The 24,027-nt window shown below is 38.4% G+C and overlaps 1 non-coding gene across 1 annotated transcript; it reads right to left on the reverse strand.

The window, feature by feature from the left end:
- Positions 1 to 585: 585 nt before the first annotated feature.
- LOC118481503 lies at positions 586 to 692 on the reverse strand. Its single transcript, XR_004865712.1, has one exon. It is a non-coding gene; the product is annotated as a small nucleolar RNA R71 (small nucleolar RNA).
- Between the last annotated feature and the right edge of the window lie 23,335 nt (positions 693 to 24,027).

Here is a 24,027-nt window from a genome sequence, read left to right on the forward strand (position 1 = left end):
CACTGAGCACGGGGCCGTGGTGAACCTTCTGACCAGCATTCTTTTTTGTTTTTATTGCAGGACTTGGAACCAGACGCCACCCCTACGTAATGTATGAGCTCCAGTTCTAATAAGGACATAAAAGAACCTCTAGAAGAACCCGAACGCTTTCTCAGAAAAAGACTAAAAGCCAAGAACCAAGAGAAAGTTTCGGGGAATCCACTCCCAATGGCGGACCAGCGTACCCTCATGGATTATCTACAACCCACCGTAGGTAACCTAGGCGCCGCTATCAATGCACCGAATGTTGAAGCCAATAACTTCGAACTTCGGCCGCATTTGATACAAATGCTCCAAAACTCCGCAACCTTCCATGGGCTTGCGGACGAGGATCCCCATCTACATATTACTAATTTCTTAGAAATATGTGATTCCTTTCGGATCAATGGAGCATCAAATGACGCCATTCGCCTTCGAATGTTTCCTTTCTCGCTAAAAGACCGAGCAAAAGCTTGGCTCAACGCCTTCCCAGCTGGATCGGTAAACACCTGGGATGAACTAGCCCAAAAATTTCTATATAAGTATTTCCCTCCCGCTAAAACGGCTAAATTAATGACTGAAATTAATACATATTCACAAGAGGACGGGGAATCCTTATATGAAACTTGGGAAAGGTTCAAGGAGCTATTGCGAAAGTGTCCACATCACGGCCTTGCGATATGGCAACAAGTATCCACATTCTACAATGGATTGTTGCCACACACAAGGCAGACACTTGACTCTAGCTCCAGGGGACTTTTAGGTAATCGCCGCCCGCATGAAATATATAACCAAATTGAGGAAATTGCTCAAACCAATTTTCAGTGGCACACTCCCCGAGGCAATAAATCTATTGCCCCGGGCGCCCATAAGGTTGATGAAAACACTTCTTTACAAGCCCAAATCGAGGCCCTTTCTTCAAAAATAAAAAAATTGGAAATGACAAAAACAGTCTCGGTTATGGCTTGTGAAGGGTGTGGTGGGCCACATGAAAATTGGAGTTGTATGAAAGAAACAGACGATCAACAAGAGTCGGTAAGCTACATTGACAATAGACCTAGGCCGTCAGGTCCTCCAACGGGCACTTACAACCAAGGATGGCGAAATCACCCTAACCTTGGTTGGAGAGAGCCTGGCAATAGTAGTAACCAACAAACCCAACGAACAAACTTTCAACAACCAAGAAATGAGTCACAAAATTTCACTCAACAACAAGGTGGACGAGAAAGGCTTGAAGATACTGTATCTCGCCTCATCTCCGACACTGAAAAGAAAAACTCGGAAAGGTTTCTACAATTAGAATCAAATTTTAGAAAACAAGCTAGTATTCAAAACATAGAAAAACAATTAAATCAACTAGCTCAATTTTTTTCCGAGAGACCACAAGGCGCATTACCAAGCAATACCGAAACAAACCCAAAAGCGCAAGTTCATCTCATCACGTTACGAAACCGCACCGTGGGGCCTGCAGAAGCGCCACCGCCGACAAAAGAGACTATACCACCGCATCTGCAAGAGAAGGCTCCTCGAGTTCCATACCCCGGTAGGTTAATTCGTCAAAAGACCAATGAGCAATTCGCAAAATTCGAAAGTCTATTAAAACAATTGCATGTCAATATTCCTTTTATTGATGTTCTAACCCAAATGCCTAAATACTCTAAGTTCATGAGGGACTTCCTCACTCATAAAAGGAAAATTGAAACTTTGCAATTAGTTAACTTAGGCGAAGAATGCTCTGCCCTCGTGCTCAACAAGCTTCCCCAAAATGAAATCGATCCCGGAAGCTTCACAATTCCCTGCTCGATTGGGGACTCCCCCGTTCGTAATGCACTAGCCGACCGTGGGGCTAGCATTAACCTCATGCCTTCATCAATGTTTAAAAGACTCGGCCTAGGAACAACAAGTCCTACAAAAATGAGCATACAACTTGCTGATCGATCCGTCAAATTCCCGCAAGGTGTCATCGAAAATGTCCTAGTAAAGGTAAACAAATTTGTCTATCCGGCCGATTTTGTCATACTAGATATGGAAGAAGACACCGAAGTCCCCCTCATACTAAGGAGACCATTTCTCGCCACCGCACAAGCAGTGGTAGACATGAATGACGGAACGCTCACCCTAAGGTACGGGGATGATGAAGTAAAGTTCGGGGTTGGGAAGAGAATAGAGGACGACGACCCGGTCAACTACATGAAGGTTATTGATTCGAGTTTGGATGCTGCTCTCCGACGGTGCAACATAGGATGCCAAACGTCCCACTCAGAAAATATATAACCTCACATTGGGTCTAGCCAAGGACCCTTATAAACGTGGCGCACCACGGAGGCACTCCGCGGAACTATCCTTAGTTTAGTTTAATCTTTTAGTTTTAATTTGCAGGAATAAAACACACTTATGGTGGTAAAGGATGAAAAGGGAAACGAGAAATATGGCCCCATGCACAAGAACAAGGCAACCCGACATCAATTTCTCCAATACAGAAGGTTCAACACGGGCCGTGCCCAACCAACACGGCCCCGTGCTGCACCCCCTGCAGAAAAATGCCCAGTTCAGGTAACTGGACACGGGCCGTGTTCACCAGACACGCCCCCGTGTCCAGGCTTCTGTTTCTTTTCTTTAATTTTCGTTACTGGCACCGGAACACGGGGCCATGTCCGGTCCCCACGGGGCCATGTCCGGTCCCCACGGGGCCGTGTCCAGACTGCCAGTAACATAAATCTTTGCTTTTAACACCATAATACACATCTAATCAACCTAAAAATTTATTTTTGGGACACATTGAGGACAATGTGTAATTTAAATGTGGGGGGGGGGGATGCTAAAACCTTGAAATTTTGCAAGTCCTAATAACAAGCCTTACACAAAACTCTATTGGAACCGCTAATCACCCCAAATTTTTTTTTTAAAAAAAAATTTCCAATTTTTCTTTTTACTTGTCTAAAGTTTAGGTTAGGGATTCTAAGATTAATAAGGTTATATTTTTACAAATTTACAACCGAGAGCGTCGTGATAAAAAGAACCAACATAAGAAAATTATGAAACAGGCATGACAAGCTTAGTTAAAATTTGATTATATATACTTGATCACATAGAAAAACCTATTCCCACAAAAAGTGAGTTTTGAGCCTTTATTGAGCATACAAATATACATCTTTAGACTAAATGCTCCTTTTTCGTTTCTTGTGTGAATAGCCGCTTGGTTCTTACAACTCTAGAACTTGCCACGACGATTCATTCCAGGTCCTTACCAACTTAAACCTAAGTAAGTAAATGATGGAGGCATTAGGACTAACCCTTTTTCTTTCTACACCATTATTTTTCATTTTTTTTACCACTTACCCAAAATCCCCCTAGTTAACCCCTTTGAGCCTAAATCTTTCATTTCTTTACCCTAGAACAATTTTACCCACCAAAAAAAAAAACCCTTTTTATTTTTTTTATTTTAGTAACAAGCTCGGTTTTCGTGTGACTAAAATATATATATATATATATATATATATATATATATATATATATATATATATATATATATGATGAAGTTAGAAATAAACAAATAAAGCTCTTAAAACAAAAGCTTGTTTGAAGAAATACTTCAAAATAAAAAGTCACTAAAACAAAGTGTTTTACGGAAACCGACGCTTTTACGCTTTTCGCCCTTTTCTACTAACCACTAATCCATTCACCCACCTTTAGCCCAAGCCTTTACCCAAAAAGTCCTCTTGATATTTACAATGGTAACAAGTTAAAAAGGAGGAGGATTGATTGCTCGGCAAGCTTATGGTAGGAATAAGTTCCACGCCGCTCTCGAGTGATTCACTAAAAATACACCTTCGGCCGAGTGTGAGTGATTTCTCCCGTGAGGTATGTGAACTTGTATATAAATGGAATTTTAAAAAGGCATGCTATGCCCAAATAAGTAATTTCTCCTATGAAACATTCTAAACAAATCATAACGAATAGGATTGTAAATAAATAAAAATAAAACCCAAAAAGATCTTGGATTCCCGACACTCTATGACAAGCCAAAACCTTCTCTTCTACCCATTCCATTTGGGAGTGTAAGCCACATATTAAAGAGTTTTGCTTGAGGACAAGCAAAAGTTCAAGTGTGGGGGTATTTGATGTGTGTAAAATGCAACATATAAATTACATCAAATGAGGCATAAAACTAACCCTTTTTAAGTACTAATGTTGGAAAAAGAGTGTTTTTGTCTTCCTTTTGTATTTTCAGGATTAAATGAGCTCAAATTCACAAAAGAAGCAAAAAGACAGCTAAATCTAACATAAATACAAGAAAAGGAACATAAGTGGATTGCTCGGCCCCTCAACAGCATCCTCCCAAGCAAAATAGAGAAGGCAGAAGACTGAACATGCCCCGTGCTCAGCCAGCACGGGGCCGTGCCCAAGAAGCAGCAGAAAAGACAAACCAGTAGAAGCTTCTATTGCCCACCACGGGGCCGTGCCCAGTGAACACGGGGGCGTGGCGAAAGTACAGCAGGCGCATTAATTGTAATTGCGAATTACAATTAATGAAGAGAGAGAGTGTCAGACAGGCACAGGGGCGTGTCCAGCGGACACGGGGCCGTGCCCAGCCTTCTGTTCAGCCTATAAATAGGAGTGCTTGGTTTCATTGCAACTCATCCCTTGGCACACCACCTCTCTCACACTTCATCCACCACCCACCACCACCATGACACCATCATCCACCACCATCATCCATTGTCCATCATAGAGTGTGTGAGTCATCTCGGGATCCAAGATTGATCGTAAGAGTTCTTGACAATCAAGGCTATGTTTGCCTAAGTCTCTTACATCACTTGGTGAAGACAAGTGTTTAGTATAATACTTTTTATTTTTAATCTTTTGCACTTTTTATTTGGTTTTGTATTAATGACTTTAATAACTAGTTGCTTATGTTGAAGGTGATCTTTCCTTATCGTTTGTCCATGGTGTCTTGGCATTATTTTACTGTTTATATAAAATAAAAGATTTTCACCATTCATATCTCCACGGTCTATATGGAGGTATGTTGGCTACCTGGTCGGGGGTTAAGGGAACGGTTTGGTAAGGGTCTTGCCCTTGTTCAGCGTTTAGAGGTCCTGCAAGAGACCTGGGTCAAATTTAGTAGGATCTCCTTCAATGCCCATAGGTATTGGATGGCGGGGATCCAAATTCTTTGACCCCCTCATAAGTTAACTACTATTAATACTATAACCCGGCTATTTAGGACTGTATCCCTGCTGACTCAGACTACTTAGCCGAGGGTAACATCACCGCCAAAAGCGGGGCCTACCATAATTTGCATTAATAACTTAATTCATTATCTTCCAATAATCCAACCGTTTAGGATTGTATCCTTGCTGACTCAAACTACTGGGTTGAGGGTAACGTCGCCTTCAAAAGAGGGGCCTACTACAATAACTAAGATAATCTCTTAAAAAAGTGCAAAAGTGCGAAAATAATCAAAGGTAATACTAATACACGAGTCGGATCCAAGTGATTCATCTTGTCTATCTGTTTTTATTTTTATTATATTTTCAGCATTTAGTTAGTTTTTATTTTCTTAGTTTAAAAAAATCTTTTTCTAACATTTTGATTTGGTTAGACGTTGAGAATAAACCGGTATTAAAAGCTCTTGTGTCCTTGGACGACCTCGGTATCTTACCAACACTATACTACGTCCACGATGGGTGCACTTGCCCAGATGTGCGTTTAGTGTTAGTAAATATCGTGTTTTATAAATTTAAAACTTGGCTAAAAGTGTAAAAAGGGCTTAAATATACATCTAAAAATATAACACACAACACGCACATCAGGAACCTCGTACAATGCGCCCTAATCTAACATTCTAAGACTAAGACTCGATACAAGACGAAGTCGACAGATGTATGCACTAACAGACTCCCCCTCAGATGTTGACGAGTCTTTAAGTGTCGAGTCTTCGCATCTTCAGTCTTGATCTGTCTCTGGGCTACTCTCTCTTCAATCTTTTCACGCAAATCTTCAGACTCCCCCTTGCGATATGCTGGCATTTCTTCAGTTCTTCAGCATCATCAGCTTTAGGACCGTTGTCTGGTTTTCCATCTAACAGCTTTTCAGGATCAATCAGCTTGGCTCTTCATGTTCCAATATCATTGCCTAGCTACTTCCAATCAGAGTCCACAGGTATCGGAACCTGGCTCTCATCTAGCTCGGATCTCAGGAACGAATAACCTGGCACATCTTATCCTGCAAAAACTCTACCTCAAAGTAAATTTCTCTCACATACATATTTCAAACATATAAACTTGCACTAACTTAGACTCTCTTTCAAAACAAACACAGATTTTGATGAACCACTTGAAAGGATAGATTATGAAAACATTTAAATCCAAACATACACTCCCCCTCAAATATTGCTCATCATGTTTAGCACCTGGAATTTTGAAAAACTGCTTTTCAATACCAGTTGTCGAAAATCTTTTTGAATTTTTGAAACTTTATGCTAAAACACACTGAAATTTTTTTTGTATTTTGTAAGAAAGACAAATGTAATGCAGTAAAGAAATATTTACAAACAATATTTTTGTGAGTTCATGTAAGAGGATCATATCAGTTTTTGAGACAAGTCACCAATACCGTTAAGCTTCATTTCATTTTAAGTTCTAAACAATTCACCTAGATTGTCAGTATATTTGTCCACTTAAATTTTCACACAAATTTCAATTGATCCGAGATACGATATTAATATCTTAAGCACTTGAACTTATCCGTGTGTCCCACTTCTTGAATATACTCCCGTATCCAAATCCCAATATTCAGTCTTACAGGTGAGTATACCACAGATGATATCTGTACAGGGGTTAGATGCGAGGGCCGTGAGAGCTCAAGTCGATACTTCTGTATACGCAGAGAGATGACGGCTTCGACTTTTTGGTGTGTCCCCTTTAGAGGATCTTTTAGTTTCAACAGCAGCGACTATCAATTTTATTGTTTCATCAGCTTGCTGAGGGCGATGCTATGTTTCAAGCATTTGCGGAAAGCATTATCCGGGGACTAGGTCAGTATTTCCATACAGCAGAAGTCCCGGGATAATACCCCAGATATCACTGAGCATAAAGACCTAGTATCTTAGAATAAGGGACCTTTCAAACAAGATTTCAGGGGTTACCTATATATCCAAGATGTTGTTAACCCACAGAATAAGCAAGTTTGAATTTTTAGTTTTATATCTCGTCACAATCTACTAAATGTGCAAAAACCTACTGGCATATCCGCAGTGAGATTGTTTATCACATTTTAACTTTCCAATTCTTTAGCATGTTGTGACAGTCCACTGATGTACTATCATTTCCTCTTTTATACAACAAAACTCATTTTTGAATTTTATCATGTTTTTGGCTTTTTCAAATTTTCTAATGTTTTTGGATTTTCTGAAATATCTACTCCCCCTAAAATGCAAACACATTAACGAAAAATTTGAAAACAAAACTAAACTCTTGACCCACTTGAAGAAAATTCAAAACAAACTCTACAGAAACATGACAACCGATATCAAATCCCCTCAATTTGCCATTCACTAGGCATAAACAATCTGAACTCCCCCTTTCACAAACCATTTTCTCATTGAGATTTCAAAACACTTAAGTTTGTTTTAATCAAAATGATTTCTCCGGAAAATAAGTTTGCTTAGATAAAAACCACTTGTAGATTTATCACTGTGTTAAAATTGGGGATATGGTTCATCATCTTGTTCTTTGTGTTATCTTATGTAGTAAATCGAATACAAATTAATGTCCCTGATTTACCGTTAAGCAATAAAGCAACCTGTACCACTTGTAAAATTCACCATATGTAAGTATAACCAAACAATACCACTTGTAGGAATGACACCTCTACACAAACTGTTTTACCAATCAGAATGTCGATTCCTGCTTCGCACTTACCAACCTGGAAGCTCCGGCGTAGTCATTCAACCTGTAAAGTTTTAACAATTTTAAGAATTTTTTCATACAAACTCATAATACATAAATGATGCCGATTCCTGATCCACGATTACAAACTTGGGATCTCCGGCAAGTCAGGTATTTACTCAAAGAAAATGTCCACCCAAGCCTGACCAGCCTTGGGTGATTTCAATTCGGATTTAGTTGGGGGTGTAAGTTGCTTTCTTTTTAGCGTAGAAATCCTTTACCCCTTTCACCTTTCCATCAACCATTTTTCCAAAAATTTTCTTCACTTTACCATTAAATGCTTTCTCAACATCAAAGCTATCTTTTTCAGAAAAACACTGATTTGAGATTTCAGACTTTCCAACTTTCCTTTTAAAATTTTTAGTCCTCAATGGTGGAAAGTTCTCATCATCCATTGAAGGAACTGAGTTTTCATCATTCTCATCAAACTGTGGCTCCTCTGATTTTGTGGAATCAGATTCATCGCCAGATTTTACTTCTGATTTCTTAACAACCCATTTTTGGTTGTCAAGTCTTACACTTCGCTTGTAAAATCTCTTCGAACATTCACCAACTTCAAATGTTGAATTTTTGAAAACTTTAAATTGTTCAGTTGGTGGTTCGGTTTTATCAACAACAACTTCTTTCAGTTTTCCAGAAACTCCCTGTTTTGTGTTTGTCGCTTTCAGACAGTTCTATGCAATGTGACCAGCTTCATTGCATCGGAAACAGGTTCTGGTTTCTTTCTTCACATAAGCTCCATTCTTTTTCTTCTCGGCAAGAAATTCTTGATTAGATTGTTTCCAGAATGAGCACTTCTTCTCCTCTTCAGCAGACGGACCTGAAACAAATTTTGTATTTGTTTTAGAAAATTTTTCATTTTTATAGTTTTCTGGTGGAATAAAACCAAGTCCTTTCTTTTTGAAGCTACGATTTTGGTTTGGTTTCTTTTGAAAACCAGAACCAGAATTGTAACCCTTTTTCTTGTTTAAACGTTGTTGTACTCTTGAGGTGTAAGGTTTAAGTTTTACAATAAGATTTTCATCTTTTATTTCAGAAATATTAATTTCTGTTAGTTTGAAAACCTTTTTAATCAATTCATTTTTAACACCTCTTATTGGAAACTCTTTATCAAAATATAATTTGTCAGAATCATTCAAAGTATATACTACTTCAAACGTTTCATCACTCAAATTAGATTTTGACAATAAAAACTCTTTACTGTAAACCCGTTTTCCCGATGATTTCGAACTCTTTTCGGACGAATTTGAACTCCTGACTGACTGACACGAACTTTCGGACTCGGACTTTGACTCTGACTCCTCATCCTTATCCAACACCTGATCGACCACTCGTTTTATCAGTTCGGACTCATGATCTGTGTCGGACGCTGTGAACGTGACGTCAATATTGTCCAGTAAAACATCGGTTATCTCGGATTCTAACTTAATATTGACCGCCTGTTTTAGTTCTTCCTCGTTAGGTTTTCTAGGCGAGTACCCTTCCCAAATCGGAGGCGGACACTTATCATAACAGACACCCTGTTTCTTACAAGTATCCTTCTTCTTCTTTGGCTTTGTTTCTTCACCTTTAAACGCCTCGAAACCTTCAACTGTTGGATAAATTCTATCCATTACGTAGTCACAACCTTTGTAACTTTGCAGCAATCTTCTGATTCTTTTATTCTCAGTTGCTTCATTCTCCAACTCTTTCTTCCTCTTTGCACATTCTTCTATGTACATATTGATCTCTTTCTGCTTTGTCATCATTGTTGCATTTAGCATCTTCAAAGCTTTTTCTCTCTCTGAGTTAGTCTTCTCCAGACCATTCACATGTCTATTCAATACATCATATGACTTTTTCAGATTCTTAACATCAAACAACAACTTTTCTTTCAACTTTTCTAACTCACTAAACCTCTCATCTTTTTCTATACATTGTTTACAAGACTCTAAACATGTAAGACAAGGTTTTGTGATTTTAACGATCTTCTCAACCTCCACAACTTTTCAACTTCCACAATCTTCTCAATCACTTTGACATTTTTCAATTCTTTTGCAGATTTCTTCTCTTTCAGTTTCTTCAGTTTTTCTGCAAAATAAAATTCAAAACTATCAGAAGATAAGTGAGTTTTTCTAATATTAATCTGTTCCATTTCTTTATCATCACTTGTTTCTGATGAACTGTTTTCAGAAGAAACATATTCTTCATCTTCACTTTTCTCTTCATCTGATAACACTTCCATCCATTCTTTCAACATTTCTGGCTTTTTAATAATCTGAGTAATAAACGCATGAACATTTGAATCAGCTGGAATAAACCTGTCCCAGCTAAAACCTTCAGCCATTTTCTCATCATCTTGATCAACGATGCCATAGTAAGCCTTCCTGTTTGCATCTTCGATCATTTGACCATGTGCTGTTTGAACTGTCTTTTGTTGATTTGGTTGATAAGTGATTTGTTGATAAATTGACTTCTTATAGTAATCATCTTTTCCAAATGAATCTTTTTCTCCTCTTGGCTGCTGATTCTTGCATTCTATTTTAAAATGACCTTTCTCCATACAACGAAAACAGACAACTTTAGATTTATCAAATCCTAAGTTAGAAAGGTTTGCATCCAAGAAATCAGTTCTCCCTGTAATCAATCTAAACTTTTCAGCTCTCCTCAAAACACTCGCCAAGGCCCACTTGATGTCCATCAATTCTAGCTCCTCTGCATCGATCTGGTCATAATCTTCCTTTGTGAGCATTGGATTGCCAATTCTTCCGGCAATCAAACCTTCATAAGATTCTAATGCAGTGACCAGTAACCCCATATGACTCTTTACAATTTCTTCAGTATAATTATGTCCGTTTTGAAGATGTAGAGCCACATTGCATTGTAACAAATGACCATTTCCAACTGATGTACTTTGAGCACTTGGAGGATTTACCGTTGAGAACCCACTAGTGTTAACAGATCCTTGACTGCTTGGTTCAGATTGATTTCCAGCACTAAATGCAGTTTGTATCTTTGGACTGGCTTCAGCAGTTTGAACATTTCCTTTATAGTACAGTTTAATATCTTGTTGATGAGTTGAACTGTTCATTCTTGCAATTTTCTGTTGTTCAAGATCCTGTGCCTCCAGCTTCTCGATAAACTGTGCAATAGATAGCCTACTAAACTATCCGGAATTCTTCAATACCATCAGATATGTGCCCCATTCCTTTGTGGTAATGCATCAGCAAGCTTTTCAACCCATTCAGCTGGAGTTTTTGTAATCTTTAACTGTTACATGGTGCGAACAAGATGACAGTATCTCTCAATAAGAGTCTTGGTCGTCTCACCAGGCATACACGTAAACAGCTCAAACTCCTTTTTCAACAAAGCTGCTTTACTTTGTAGCATTTCAGTACTTCCCTCAAACTTCTTTTTAAGAGCTTCCCAGATAGAATAAGCATTTTCATCATGTTGAAGTAACACAAATATATCCTCTTTAACAGCTTGTTGTAGCAAATTGATCATCACCTTTTCTGCTTTATAACTCTCTCTCTCTCTTGCTCTATGAATTCTGAAATGATTTTATCAACACCCACTGAATTCTTTGGCCAATCATATTCAGTTTCGATGCTCTCCCAAGATTTTAAATGATTCGCCTGCACCCAATTCTCGAAACGTTTATTCCATCCATGATAATCTTCAATTCCCATAAGTTTCGGGGGTTTTTGCATTGTTCCGGTTTCATTCTTCATTGTCATGGTCTTTGTAATGTCAGACGGACTAGCAGGGGTTGTAGCAAACGCGTTGTAAAACTCAGTATCCATGTTTCACACTTGTATTACCTGACGGTCTCGAATTACCTGACGTAACACAAACAAACAAAATACAATCAGTTTAAAACTCTTATCAAAGCAACTGAATCAAACTGATACTCTTTGCGAACTGAATCACTCGAATTGGTAAATATTCTGTGTGGACTGAAGACTGACAAACTGTGCAGACTGAAAGTTGACAGACTGTGCGGACTGAACTTGATGCGAACTGAGATTTAATTTGTCAAACTGTACGAAGTGCTATGACCCGGATCAAATTCAAACAACCTGACAAAACCACACGACCTTGACCGAATTTGAATTCAAACGGATTGAACCACCTCTTTTGAACTATTAAGCTTTGAACTTGGGCCGGAAATATTATCTTTCAAAAATCTTTGATTGTGCCGCTAATGATGATTGGGCCAAATACCGATTTACTAAAACTATTATCAAACTTTGATTAGATCACATGTAATTGACCTTTCACTTGTGAAAATGGCCGACAACATCAATTCACCACAAAAAAATTCATTGGACCGTCCATAATAATGATCACATGGGCTGACAACTTAAATCATCACATGGGCTTCAAACACTAATATTGATAACCATTTATTGGACCGATTTTATGAACAATCTGATTGGACCTCAAAATGAATGATATCATATAAAAGTTTACCACATGAGCTGCAACATTTAAAAGTTATTTCATTCTGATTAGACCGATTAACCTTCTCATGGCAACTGATTGGGCCGTAAAATTTTTACATGGGATTGGGCCTTTTCTCATGCAATCAAAATGACTTTTTATTTGACCTGTTCAAGATTTGCCGACAAACTTATAGCACCACAGGCTCTATGATAGGACCGTAGAATTGTTGCCGACAATGACTATCCAATACACATTTTTATTTGACCTTTGATTTGAACTTAATGTTGATGTCAGATAAGCGAGACTTTGTTTATGACAAATAAGCGGAACTGTTTGACGTTGAAGCGGAACTTTAATGAACTTCAAGCGAAACCTATCAATCAGTGACACAAAAGCGGAACACCATGTAAATTCAAGCGAAAGGTCGTTTTCAAGCGGAACCTATTGGACCGAATAAGCGAAAGTTGTTCTAACTTATGACTTTTGAAGCGAAATTATCAAAAAAGTGACACTGAAGCGAAACCATGTGGTCCTTTGAAGCGGAACTACATACTGTTCGTATAAGCGGAACCACATCCGAAGGTAATTTGATCCATTTTTAAGTCGAATTTTGATATGAAACTTTCAAGGATTTGACTATTATCGCTTATCTACAATCTTTGAAATTTTGAGCAGATTCCGACCAGTAAATCTCTCTAAAATGATGAAAGAAGGTGTAGAAGTAAGAATTTGTGATGAAATCCAGCAAATCTTTGTAGAACTCCTCCTCCTGATGCTCTGATACCAATTGTAGGATCGAATTCTGACCCGAACGAGTCTATCAGAGGAGTTTTGATCAGATACAGGTGCGGAAAACAAGTACCTGATGTAGAAACAGCTAGATCTTCACTTAAATCACTTTGTTGATTGATATAACAGCGTTTACAACCAATTCTCACACCGACAACACCTCGGTATGGAAAATCAGAACGTTACAAATGATTTCACTTAAGAGGTATTTATAGACATGTATGTTGAAGCGGAACCTCTCATAAGGTTTCACTTGAACGGACATGTACATTGAAGCGAAACCTCTCATAAGGTTTCACTTGAACGGACATGTACATTGAAGCGGAACCTCTCATAAGGTTTCACTTAAACGAACATGTACATTGAAGCGGAACCTTTCATAAGGTTTCACTTGAACGGACATGTACACATAAGTGGAACCTCGTACAATGCGCCCTAATCTAACATTCTAAGACTAAGACTCGATACAAGACGAAGTCGACAGATGTATGCACTAACATTACCTAAGGCATATAAATTACCTATCATACAACTAATTAACCCAAGCGACCATAAGGTATAACCTTGGAAGTTTATTCCCTATGCAACTATGGTCACTAAACATGTTTGGTCAGATCCTAATGATCGACCAAACGGGTCGTGTTCGAAAGTCTAAGCGGGTGTTTAGTCCGCTTGACTTACGACTCTACACAAGCACTAATCTAAAAAGTAACGAGCTAAACATGCTAAAACATGTTTAGTTAAGGTAGAAAACAGGTTTTGGTATCAAAACAAACGGTTTTGATACCTAAAAGTAGTTTGGTTACAAAATACGCGAGAATACGCATTTTGGCCGAAACTAAGACTCGTTACTGAGCCTAGATAACGTGGTATTCAGTAGGTATAGCCACTAAGGACTTTAACCATCGTGATTACGCTCACGTTATGAAGTTCAAACGAACTTCGCATTGACCATAAACTGGTTAATGCAGAAAGTCAAATGCAGTTTGACTTTTACGATAAAAACGAATAAAAAACGAAGGAATACTTACAAAGGGTCCATGCAAGTTTTGATCTGATTTACCCCCAGGTATGAAGTGTGTACTCCAACTTAGAGGGCTAAAATCAGATCAAATGTGGTTTGGGAATGAAGTGGGGGTAGCTATTTATAGGAAAACTAGAACCGTTAGGATCATTTATCGGGAAACGAGCTTCGATCTAGGCCTTACATGTGGGCACATGGTATTAGAATACAAGGGGTACTTAAAAACCATCAAATTTTGCCCATAGAATGATCAAAACCATGTCCAAAGGCCCTTAATACCAGCTGTTGTTTTAGAAAAACAGATTGCTGATCTGGGTGTCTCAGGCGGCCCGCGGAAGATATGGCTTAATCTTACGCGGCCCGCGTGGGCTATGTTTCCAGAAATTGCAAAATGGTCCCTGCACTTCAAAAACTTGGAATTTGACGCATTTTTGGCCCGTTTAAGCCCCGTTAACCTCATTTTAAGGATCTAAAATGAAGTTAAAGTATAGGGAACTCAAAACATGCTTAAAATTATCATACATTTATGCATTTATATTTTTTGCTCAAAAACAGTTTGCTAATCTGGGTGTCTCAGGTGGCCCGCGTAAGATATGGCTTAATCTTACGCGGCCCGCGTGGGCTATGTTTCTAGAAATTGCAAAATGGTCCCTGCACTTCAGAAACTTGGAATTTGACGCATTTTTGGCACGTTTAAGCCACGTTATCATGAGTTTTTTTTATCTAATACACCCCAAAAGTTTTCATTTTATCATACATTTATATGTTTTGCATGTCAGCTGGCAACATAAAAAATCTCACAATCTCGTTGTCTTAATTCTTGTAGATGTCTTCTAAGCGCCATCACTCTGGAAAACGAACCAGAAACTCCGGTCAATGTTTGGCTGCTCAAATCACCAAGCAAATGGCTGTCGTGATTCCCAACATTGTAATCTAAGTCCAACAAGCTCTTCCAGACTATTCAAGTTAATCAAGTCGACACTAATGAATTGTTGCTCTTGAAAATTCTTCCAAGTGCTCCTTCAACAACTTCAAGTCTTGTGCCCCCCAAAATATGAGGGAACCGAGGGGGCCACTACTCTCCTTTGCTGGTTCGAAAAGATAGAGATTACCTTCTTGAATTTTGACTTCCCTAACGACCGTAATATTCGTTATGCTATTAGTCGGCTCATTGGAGTAGCTTTAACTTGGTGGAATGCGGAAAAAGCAAACAAGGAACTGAAGCTGCTATGGCCCTATCTTGGGAACAACTTAAAGAACTCATGACTAAATGTTTTTGCCCGTGTAGTGAAATCAAGAAATTAGAAGATGAGTTTTGGGATTTGAAACAAATCAAAGGGGATTATGTGGCCTACAACAAGCGTTTCCACGAGCTGAATCAGTTGGTCCTATACTTGTTCACCCCTATCACCCGACTCATCGAACAATGCATTAGGGATCTTCCTTCCGGCATTCAAGACCCCGTAATGAGTAGTGTACCCGCTACCTTGGAGGCTGTCATGGAATTAGCCTCTGAACTCACCGAAAACTGAATCAAAAATGGGGATTTCGACAAGGAAGGGAGGGACACAACCAGCAAGGCCCCAGTAGATGAAACAAAGACAACCAAGGCTAAATGATCCTTCCGTTCTGACTCTAAACGAAAGTGTGACGGTAAAAACTATGTCGTTACCTTAACTAACCCACCCCTACAAGTCGTACCCCTTCAAACCATTCCAATCCCGCAAGTTACACCCAACCCAACCCAGCTCATATGAACAAGAAACCCTACACTAGTCCTTACCACCAATGCAACAACTGTCACTACCACCATCAATCCACCGTTCCTTGCCGATAGTCTACTAACTGTGGACGATATGGTCATTTAAGCAACACATGTCATGCCCTTAAAAACAAGCTCCACCTCTTGCCCTAAACCTGATCCAACCCTATCAACAACCTAACTATCCCATAGTGCCAGATTTTATGGCTTGTTTCAATTGTGGAGATCATACCCATTTCAAAAACACGTGCCTAGGCTAGTTAACACCGTCAACGTTGAAGTCCAAGCCAATCCAATTAACCAAGCGGATCAGGAAAACCAGGAAGCTCCACCAGCAAGGGGTAGAGCTTTCAACAGCAATGCAATCCCAGCTGAGGCTAACAACAATGATGTGAGTGTATAACTCAATTGATCTTTTCTTCCATGAAGATTTAAAATTCTCATATCCAGCTATCATTATTTCCATTTTATTGACATTCAAGTTATCGCTAACTTCATTTTATGTACCAATATTTCAAGTTATCATCATTTTCATTTCATGTATTGATATTTCGTGTTATCATCATTTCATGCCATTGTTATTTCATAATATGCTTACCCGTACAATTTTCATTGGCAAATAATGACATTTTACATAAGTTATGTTTCATGTTACCGTTTTATACCATCATACATCATGGCTTGTCACACCCCAATCGATGGCGGAAACATTGGAGTGAGACGAAAACGAGATTGCAAGAGACTTCAATACACTATTTGTGACAATATTTAAATCAACTGTTTTCATTTCATAACTTCAAATTGTCAACATTACATAATAATTCAAATAACATGTTCATAACATAACAAAACAAAATTGATACAACATTTTGAACCTAATACGTCTAAATGTGTATCTAAGCACCATCACTACTTCGTTTCATAGCATCATCATCCTCAACCTGTTACATGTTTAAAATAAAGTTCAATGCAAAAGCAAAGGTGAGTATACGAGTTTAAGTATAAGTATAAGTATAAAAGTTTAAAACAAATCCACATGGCAACTTAGGTTATTCAAGATCAACATAACATGGCATGCAATATTTCTGGTCAACCCTCTGTTTATGCAATAAAGAATGAAATTTAACATGACCTCTTGTTCACGGGTGGTGCGTTAATCCTATAGCGCTATACATGTTAATTGGAGACTCGTATAAAGCTAATGACTATTGTATCACATAAGAATCACCCAAGTAAATGTACCAAGTATAACAACATAGGATTCATGTATTTGGATTATTTTGTGCATACATAAGATTAAAGTTTGAGTGTAGTTTATAGTTCAACATGTTACACCCCAAAAGTGGTAAACGAAAAAGGGGAGTTCGAGTATACTCACGGTTTTGCAAGCTTTCCACTTGTTAATCCCGCGAGTGTGTCGGTAGATTAGTTTGGAGCACCTTGTCCTTCTACACGAAGAAACATAGGTGGATGAGTATGGAGATTCTAACGGAAGATTATAGATTCGGAGATTTAAACTTACATGAAAATAACATATGGAAAAGTAATCATCTAGTCATATAATACTTGTTGACACTATGAAACTCCAAGGGTTAGAATGTTTTCATTGGTAAAATACCCATTAGAATCATAACAAGTTATTAAGTCTTAGATGATGTAATCTATTACTTTGACAAATGAATACTAATTCATCATCAAAGGTTCTATTATTTGGATAATATATAAGTATTATATAATGTTTATATTGTCATATAGGTCAAGCATGAGGTAGGAGGATGAATCCCCCAATTAGGAACCTCTTTGTTTATCATAGAAGTCATATAGAAGATAGGAAGAACAAGTCTTCCATTTAGGTACCTCTAGGTGTTCACCACTACACTTGATGTTATGAACATTCAAGGGGGGTCATGAACATATAATAACAAAGGAAATAATTATAACTAATCTAAGAAATCATCAAGAAATGTGTGGATTTTTAGTAGGATAGCCCAAGCTTGTCCTACAATCACACAAACATCAAGCTTCAAGCTTGAACACTACTTGAGGGTAAAAACCCTAAACAGAATAGAAAGTTTGTGAGGTTTACACCTCTAATTTTACATGTCTCAACCTTTTTTTTAATCCCAACTAACCATAGATGTGGTTATGAGCATAAGGACATAGGTTTGCGATGAGATAACTCAAGTTTAAGTAAGATTAACAAAGTTTGAATCAAAAACACAAAGTTCAGTAAACTTTGGAGCCTTTTTGGTGACATTCAAGACCTTGGTTTTACATGGAAAACATGTGAAAATGTTCCTAAGGTCAATCCAAGTAAGTAGGAAAAAGAATCAAATCAAAAGGTTAAGAAATGAGTGAGTTATGCTCACTTTTGTAAAATGTTATGAATCTGTCTTGTTCTTGTAATCAGCTGCGTTTTTTGAGTATTTGGGAGTGAATGGAGAGTGTTTAGAAAGGGAAAAATGCTTGGAGGAGGCTTGGGTTTTATAGGGGATGGATTAGGGTTGGGTTGGTGAGCATTTAAGACAAGAAACACACCTAAACCCAATCAAAACTCAACAAAAATAGACCAATGGACGAGCCGGTAATGTTTTTTACGGATTGAACTGGCTCGCGGCCCGCATAAGGGTTGGGCTGGACGAGTCGTGGCCTGTCAGACCCTGGTCTAGTGTGGTTTGTGTTTTAAACATTGTCATTTTCAGCCCCTAATGTTTCTTATTTAAGGTTTTTAGGTGTTTTAAGGGTCGTTTATGATATAGATGCATATTATAAGGATGTAATAAGTATAATAAACATAAAACATGTCACACCCCCCAAAAACCCCACCCCGCCTTGGAGGCATGACATGCCCAGGATCTTAGCCACCAATCATATTGAACAAGCATGTAGTTTATTTATAAAATCCAACACAATACAATTAGTGTCAAAACATAGTTTAAGTTTACAGCGGAACATAAGTTTAATATAAGTTTTCCCACAACGACCATGCCTCCTTGTGCAAGCTCCTTAAGTTAGGGACCTAACGACCTGCAAGGCATGTAACAATGAGTCAACAACAAAGTTGAGTGAATTCACGGTTGGTTCGCTGGCTTACTGGCCCGTATCGCGGTCTCCCAGACATGTGTGCGAAGGTTAGTATCTGTATCGTATCGCATCGCGGCCCTATAGGCATGTGTGCGAAGATTAGTGGAGTGGCATCCTACCTCTGGAGGATGGCCGTGCCTTGTAGAAAGTTTGTGAACTCACCTTTGCTTTTGCTTTACTCGGTTTGCTTGTCTTCTTTGATTGTAAGGGTATGGGATAGAGTTTAGCCTACTGATAAGCCTAATAATCTAACGCACACGAAATTAGGTAAGTAACCAATACAGCATTTACGACAATTCACGAGATTAAACCCTCACAACGATTAACAAAGTGCAATACTTAACAATTCAGTGGATTCACAACGAATAACAGAGCATAGTCCGAAATTGGATACTACTCAAATATTCAAGTCAAAATCACGACGAATAACAAAGTATAAACTCAATTTGAGCAGCACCTAATCATACGTTGGATAGTTTCAATCGATCGGACGTTGAATCGTAATAGTGATCGAATTAATACCCTGAATCGTAGCAGCGTTTCGGGATTGGTGTGTGTTTTGGAGTAATCAGACAATAACTCAACGTACAGAGATAATTTGTACGTCGTTCCAACTCCCAAATTCAAGTCCCAAAGCCCTCTATTTATACTGAAAATTTGACTCCCTCGCGTGTCGCGACAGGGAGATGTGCATCTGTCGCGTGGCGCGACGGGTAACTATTCTAGCCTAGGGTGGACACGTTCAGGTGTAGCTTGGCTGAGTTGATTGTACGACTGAATTCCAATTCTACAGCCAAATGTGAAGATAAGCATTCATTAGGGTTTATCCCCCCTGAGTTTTAGGGGTCCTGATCCTAATTCCGATTGTTATGAAAATTTTAGGGTTTATGCAGAATTACTTGGGTTTCTTAATCAGGGTTTCCTTAACAGATAATTAACACCCTAAGTATTGATTTTAGTGAGAGTTGTTACATTCTCCCCACCTTATTTAAATCTCGTCCTCGAGATTTATTGGAATAAGTTAGGATACTTTCACTTTATTTCTGCTTCGAGTTCCTAAGTATATTCCGGTCCTTTCTTCCAAACCTATTTGACTTTGATCAGTACTAATCTTTTATGCTCGAGAAACTTAACCTTTCTGTCTTCTATATAAAGTGGTTTCTCAACTAATCTTTAAATTTTTCATTCACTTATATGTCTTAAAGAGGTACTACCAGCTATTCGTTAAATAGATATTTCTTAAAGTTGGATATATGAAATACTTAGGGAGGACTTAACCTTAGCTGTAACACTTAAAATAAATAACACAGTAAAGTATTGAGTCTTGCACTTGGAGCGAAGCATCGTTGCGGATTACTGTACAGGTTATCGTCTGGTTTTATAAAAAACTTTTCCCTTTTTAAAACCAAGTTCACTATAACCAATGGCTCTGATACCAATCTGTCACACCCCCCAAAAACCCCACCCCGCCTTGGAGGCGTGACATGCCCAGGATCTTAGCCACCAATCATATTGAACAAGCATGTAGTTTATTTATAAAATCCAACACAATACAATTGGTGTCAAAACATAGTTTAAGTTTACAGCGGAACATAAGTTTAATATAAGTTTTCCCACAACGACCACGCCTCCTTGTGCAAGCTCCTTAAGCTAGGGACCTAACGACCTGCAAGGCATGTAACAATGAGTCAACAACAAAGTTGAGTGAATTCACGGTTGGTTCGCTGGCTTACTAGCCCGTATTGCGGTCTCCCAGACATGTGTGCGAAGGTTAGTATCTGTATCGTATCGCATTGCGGCCCTACAGGCATGTGTGCGAAGATTAGTGGAGTGGCATCCTACCTCTGGAGGATGGCCGTGCCTTGTAGAAAGTTTGCGAACTCACCTTTGCTTTTGCTTTGCTCGGTTTGCTTGTCTTCTTTGATTGTAAGGGTATGGGATAGAGTTTAGCCTACTGATAAGCCTAATAATCTAACGCACACGAAATTAGGTAAGTAACCAATACAGCATTTACGACAATTCACGAGATTAAACCCTCACAACGATTAACAAACTGCAATACTTAACAATTCAGTGGATTCACAACGATTAACAGAGCATAGTCCGAAATTGGATACTACTCAAATATTCAAGTCGAAATCACGACGAATAACAAAGTATAAACTCAATTTGAGCAGCACTTAATCATACGTTGGATAGTTTCAATCGATCGGACGTTGAATCTTAATAGCGATCGAATTAATACCCTGAATCGTAGTAGCGTTTCGGGATTGGAGTAATCAGACAACAACTCAACGTACAGAGAGAATTTGTACGTCGTTCCAACTCCCAAATTCAAGTCCCAAAGCCCTCTATATATACTGAAAAATTGACCCCCTCGCGTGTCGCGACAGGGAGATGTGCATCTGTCGCGTGGCGCGACGGGTAACAATTCTAGCCTAGGGTGGACTCGTTCAGGTGTAGCTTGGCTGAGTTGATTGTACGACTGAATTCCAATTCTACAGCCAATTGTGAAGATAATCATTCACTAGGGTTTATCCCCCCTGAGTTTTAGGGGTCCTGATCCTAATTCCGATTGTTATGAAAATTTTAGGGTTTATGCAGAATTACTTGGGTTTCTTAATTAGGGTTTCCTTAATAGATAATTAACACCCTAAGTATTGATTTTAGTGAGAGTTGTTACAAAACAAGTATAACGAAGTGTGTTTAAGCGTAAGAATGCATTCCAAAGACGTGTTATTCGTAATTTTCACGTATTTGCAAGTTTGGCACGTAGTTTCTAAGAATTATAAATATGTATCAGTTGTTTCACAAAATTAAAGGTATGATCATGTATGAAATATGTATAACATGAATTTAAAGAAATACGAATTTTATTTATGATTCAAGTCTCGGATTTTACAACGATTACAACGAAAGAACGATTACAAGAACACAAGACTTCCAAAAATAGAAATACAAGCAAGACCTTCTAATTATGGAAAGTACGAATAAGCAGAGCGTTACACGGCTAACCTCATCTCATAATCTAGGGGATGCGGGTATCACCTCACTTTTTCATAGGCTGGCCCCTTCCTCACATGGGGTGAAGAAACTGCCATCATTTAGTCTCGCCTTTTTGGGCTTGAGACTCAAGTATCAGTTGTTTGTAGTTTGGTTATGTCTAGTAGATTTTAGGTCGAGTCACATAGAACCAATCATGACTTGATAACAAAGCCGATTAAAGTTTGATAAAGACATGGTGGATATGCCGTTGGTACTTCCTATATATAAGTGTTCTTGTCAGACGATCAAAAGCATTCTTAGCTTAGTCATAGGAAGTTCTGTGTAAGTAGTTGTAAATCATAATTCAAATAACGGTGTGGATGAAAGTTTGGTAAAGAAATGGTGGATAAGCCGCTGGTACTTCCTATATATAAGTGTCTCTGGCAAATTTTCAAAATCAACGTTAAACTAATCATGAGAGTTTTTGCGTTAGTTTGGTGATATGGTTGTTGATTTCATTTTTCTAGGAAATTTTATCATTATGGCTTTTTATTATTCTCAAAATCCTATCTTGTGACGCAAATTCCAATTAGACATCATAAGTACGTTTTACTACCTAGTAGTGAGCTCTTTACCATGTTACCAGTCATCTCCATGCCATGACGTTTTTCAGAGCTGCATCTCAGGAAAAAAAAGTGATTCCTCTATGTAACGACTCACCCAAAAATATCCTAAAACGCTCTATACGTAGAAACCTGGACCCCTGAAATCCAAATCCTTGTAAAAAAATCAAGAAATCAAGAATTTAGAGTTTCAGGCGGGCCGCGTAAGAGTAAACTTAAGCTTCCGCAGGCCGCGATAGATTGAAGGTCACCGGATAAGCATGAAGGCTTGACACGGGCCGCGTAAGACATAATGGTAGTCTACGCGGGCCGCGACAGCAAGGCAGATCTCCGGATAAGCTTAAGGGACACGCGTCGCGACTATCGGTGACTCAGCATACTCCGATCTGATCCACACACCCACGCGGGCCGCATAAGTCTTCCTTTAGTTTTACGCGGGCCGCGAGGCGCCCTGTTTCCAGCCTATAAATAGAGATCGATAGTTCAGTTGAAATTCGTTCAATTCTTTTCTTTCCTTCAGCTTTATTATAATAGTAGCTCGGGATTATACCTTATAAATCCCGAAAACTCTGCCCGTTATTAGGGTAATAACTCTAATCACTGGTACGATACTTTATCCGATCGATTGAGACTATCCGATGGATGTTTAAGTGCTGCTCAAACTCGGGTTATACTTTGTCATTCGTTGTGAATTCGATGGATGTTTAAGTATCGCACTTTGTCATTCGTTGTGAGGGTTTCTATCTCGTGATTATCGTTAAAGTTGAATTGAGTTAATACACTAATACGAGTTCCATTGTATCTAGAAATTAGAACTCGTATGCAAGGAGCTGCTAGAGTACTTAATAGCTAAGTAAACTTAGCAATTAAGTTAGCTGAGTAAATTAATTAATCTGTTAATTAAGTTAAGTATGATTAATTAATCAGTTAATCAAGATTAATTAAGTTAATCAAGATTAATTAAGTTAAGCAAGATTAATTAAGCTAAGCAAGACTAATTAAGCTAAATAAGATTAATTAAACAGCTAAGTAAGTTATTTGGTTAAATGGATAAGTAAACTTATTGGTTAAAAAAACTTACTAGTTAAGGAAACTTAATGGTTAAGGAAACTTACTGGTTATGGAAACTTAATGGTTAAGGAAACTTAATAGTTAAGGAAACTTAATGGTTAAGGAAACTTACTAGCTAAGGAATGAATCTACCTTACCTATAAATAGGAAGCTTAGGATTCATTTTCCTCTGTTCATTTCTTCTATTCTTCTCTCTATACGTTGGTGTTCTAACCAGTAATCACCAAAGCAATGTTCTGTCCAATCGATTCAGGAACCATCTAACGAATGCCAAAGTGTTGTACTTTGTGA

Source organism: Helianthus annuus, chromosome 8 (genome assembly GCF_002127325.2).
Source record: "Helianthus annuus cultivar XRQ/B chromosome 8, HanXRQr2.0-SUNRISE, whole genome shotgun sequence".
NCBI classification, from domain to species: Eukaryota; Viridiplantae; Streptophyta; class Magnoliopsida; order Asterales; family Asteraceae; genus Helianthus; species Helianthus annuus.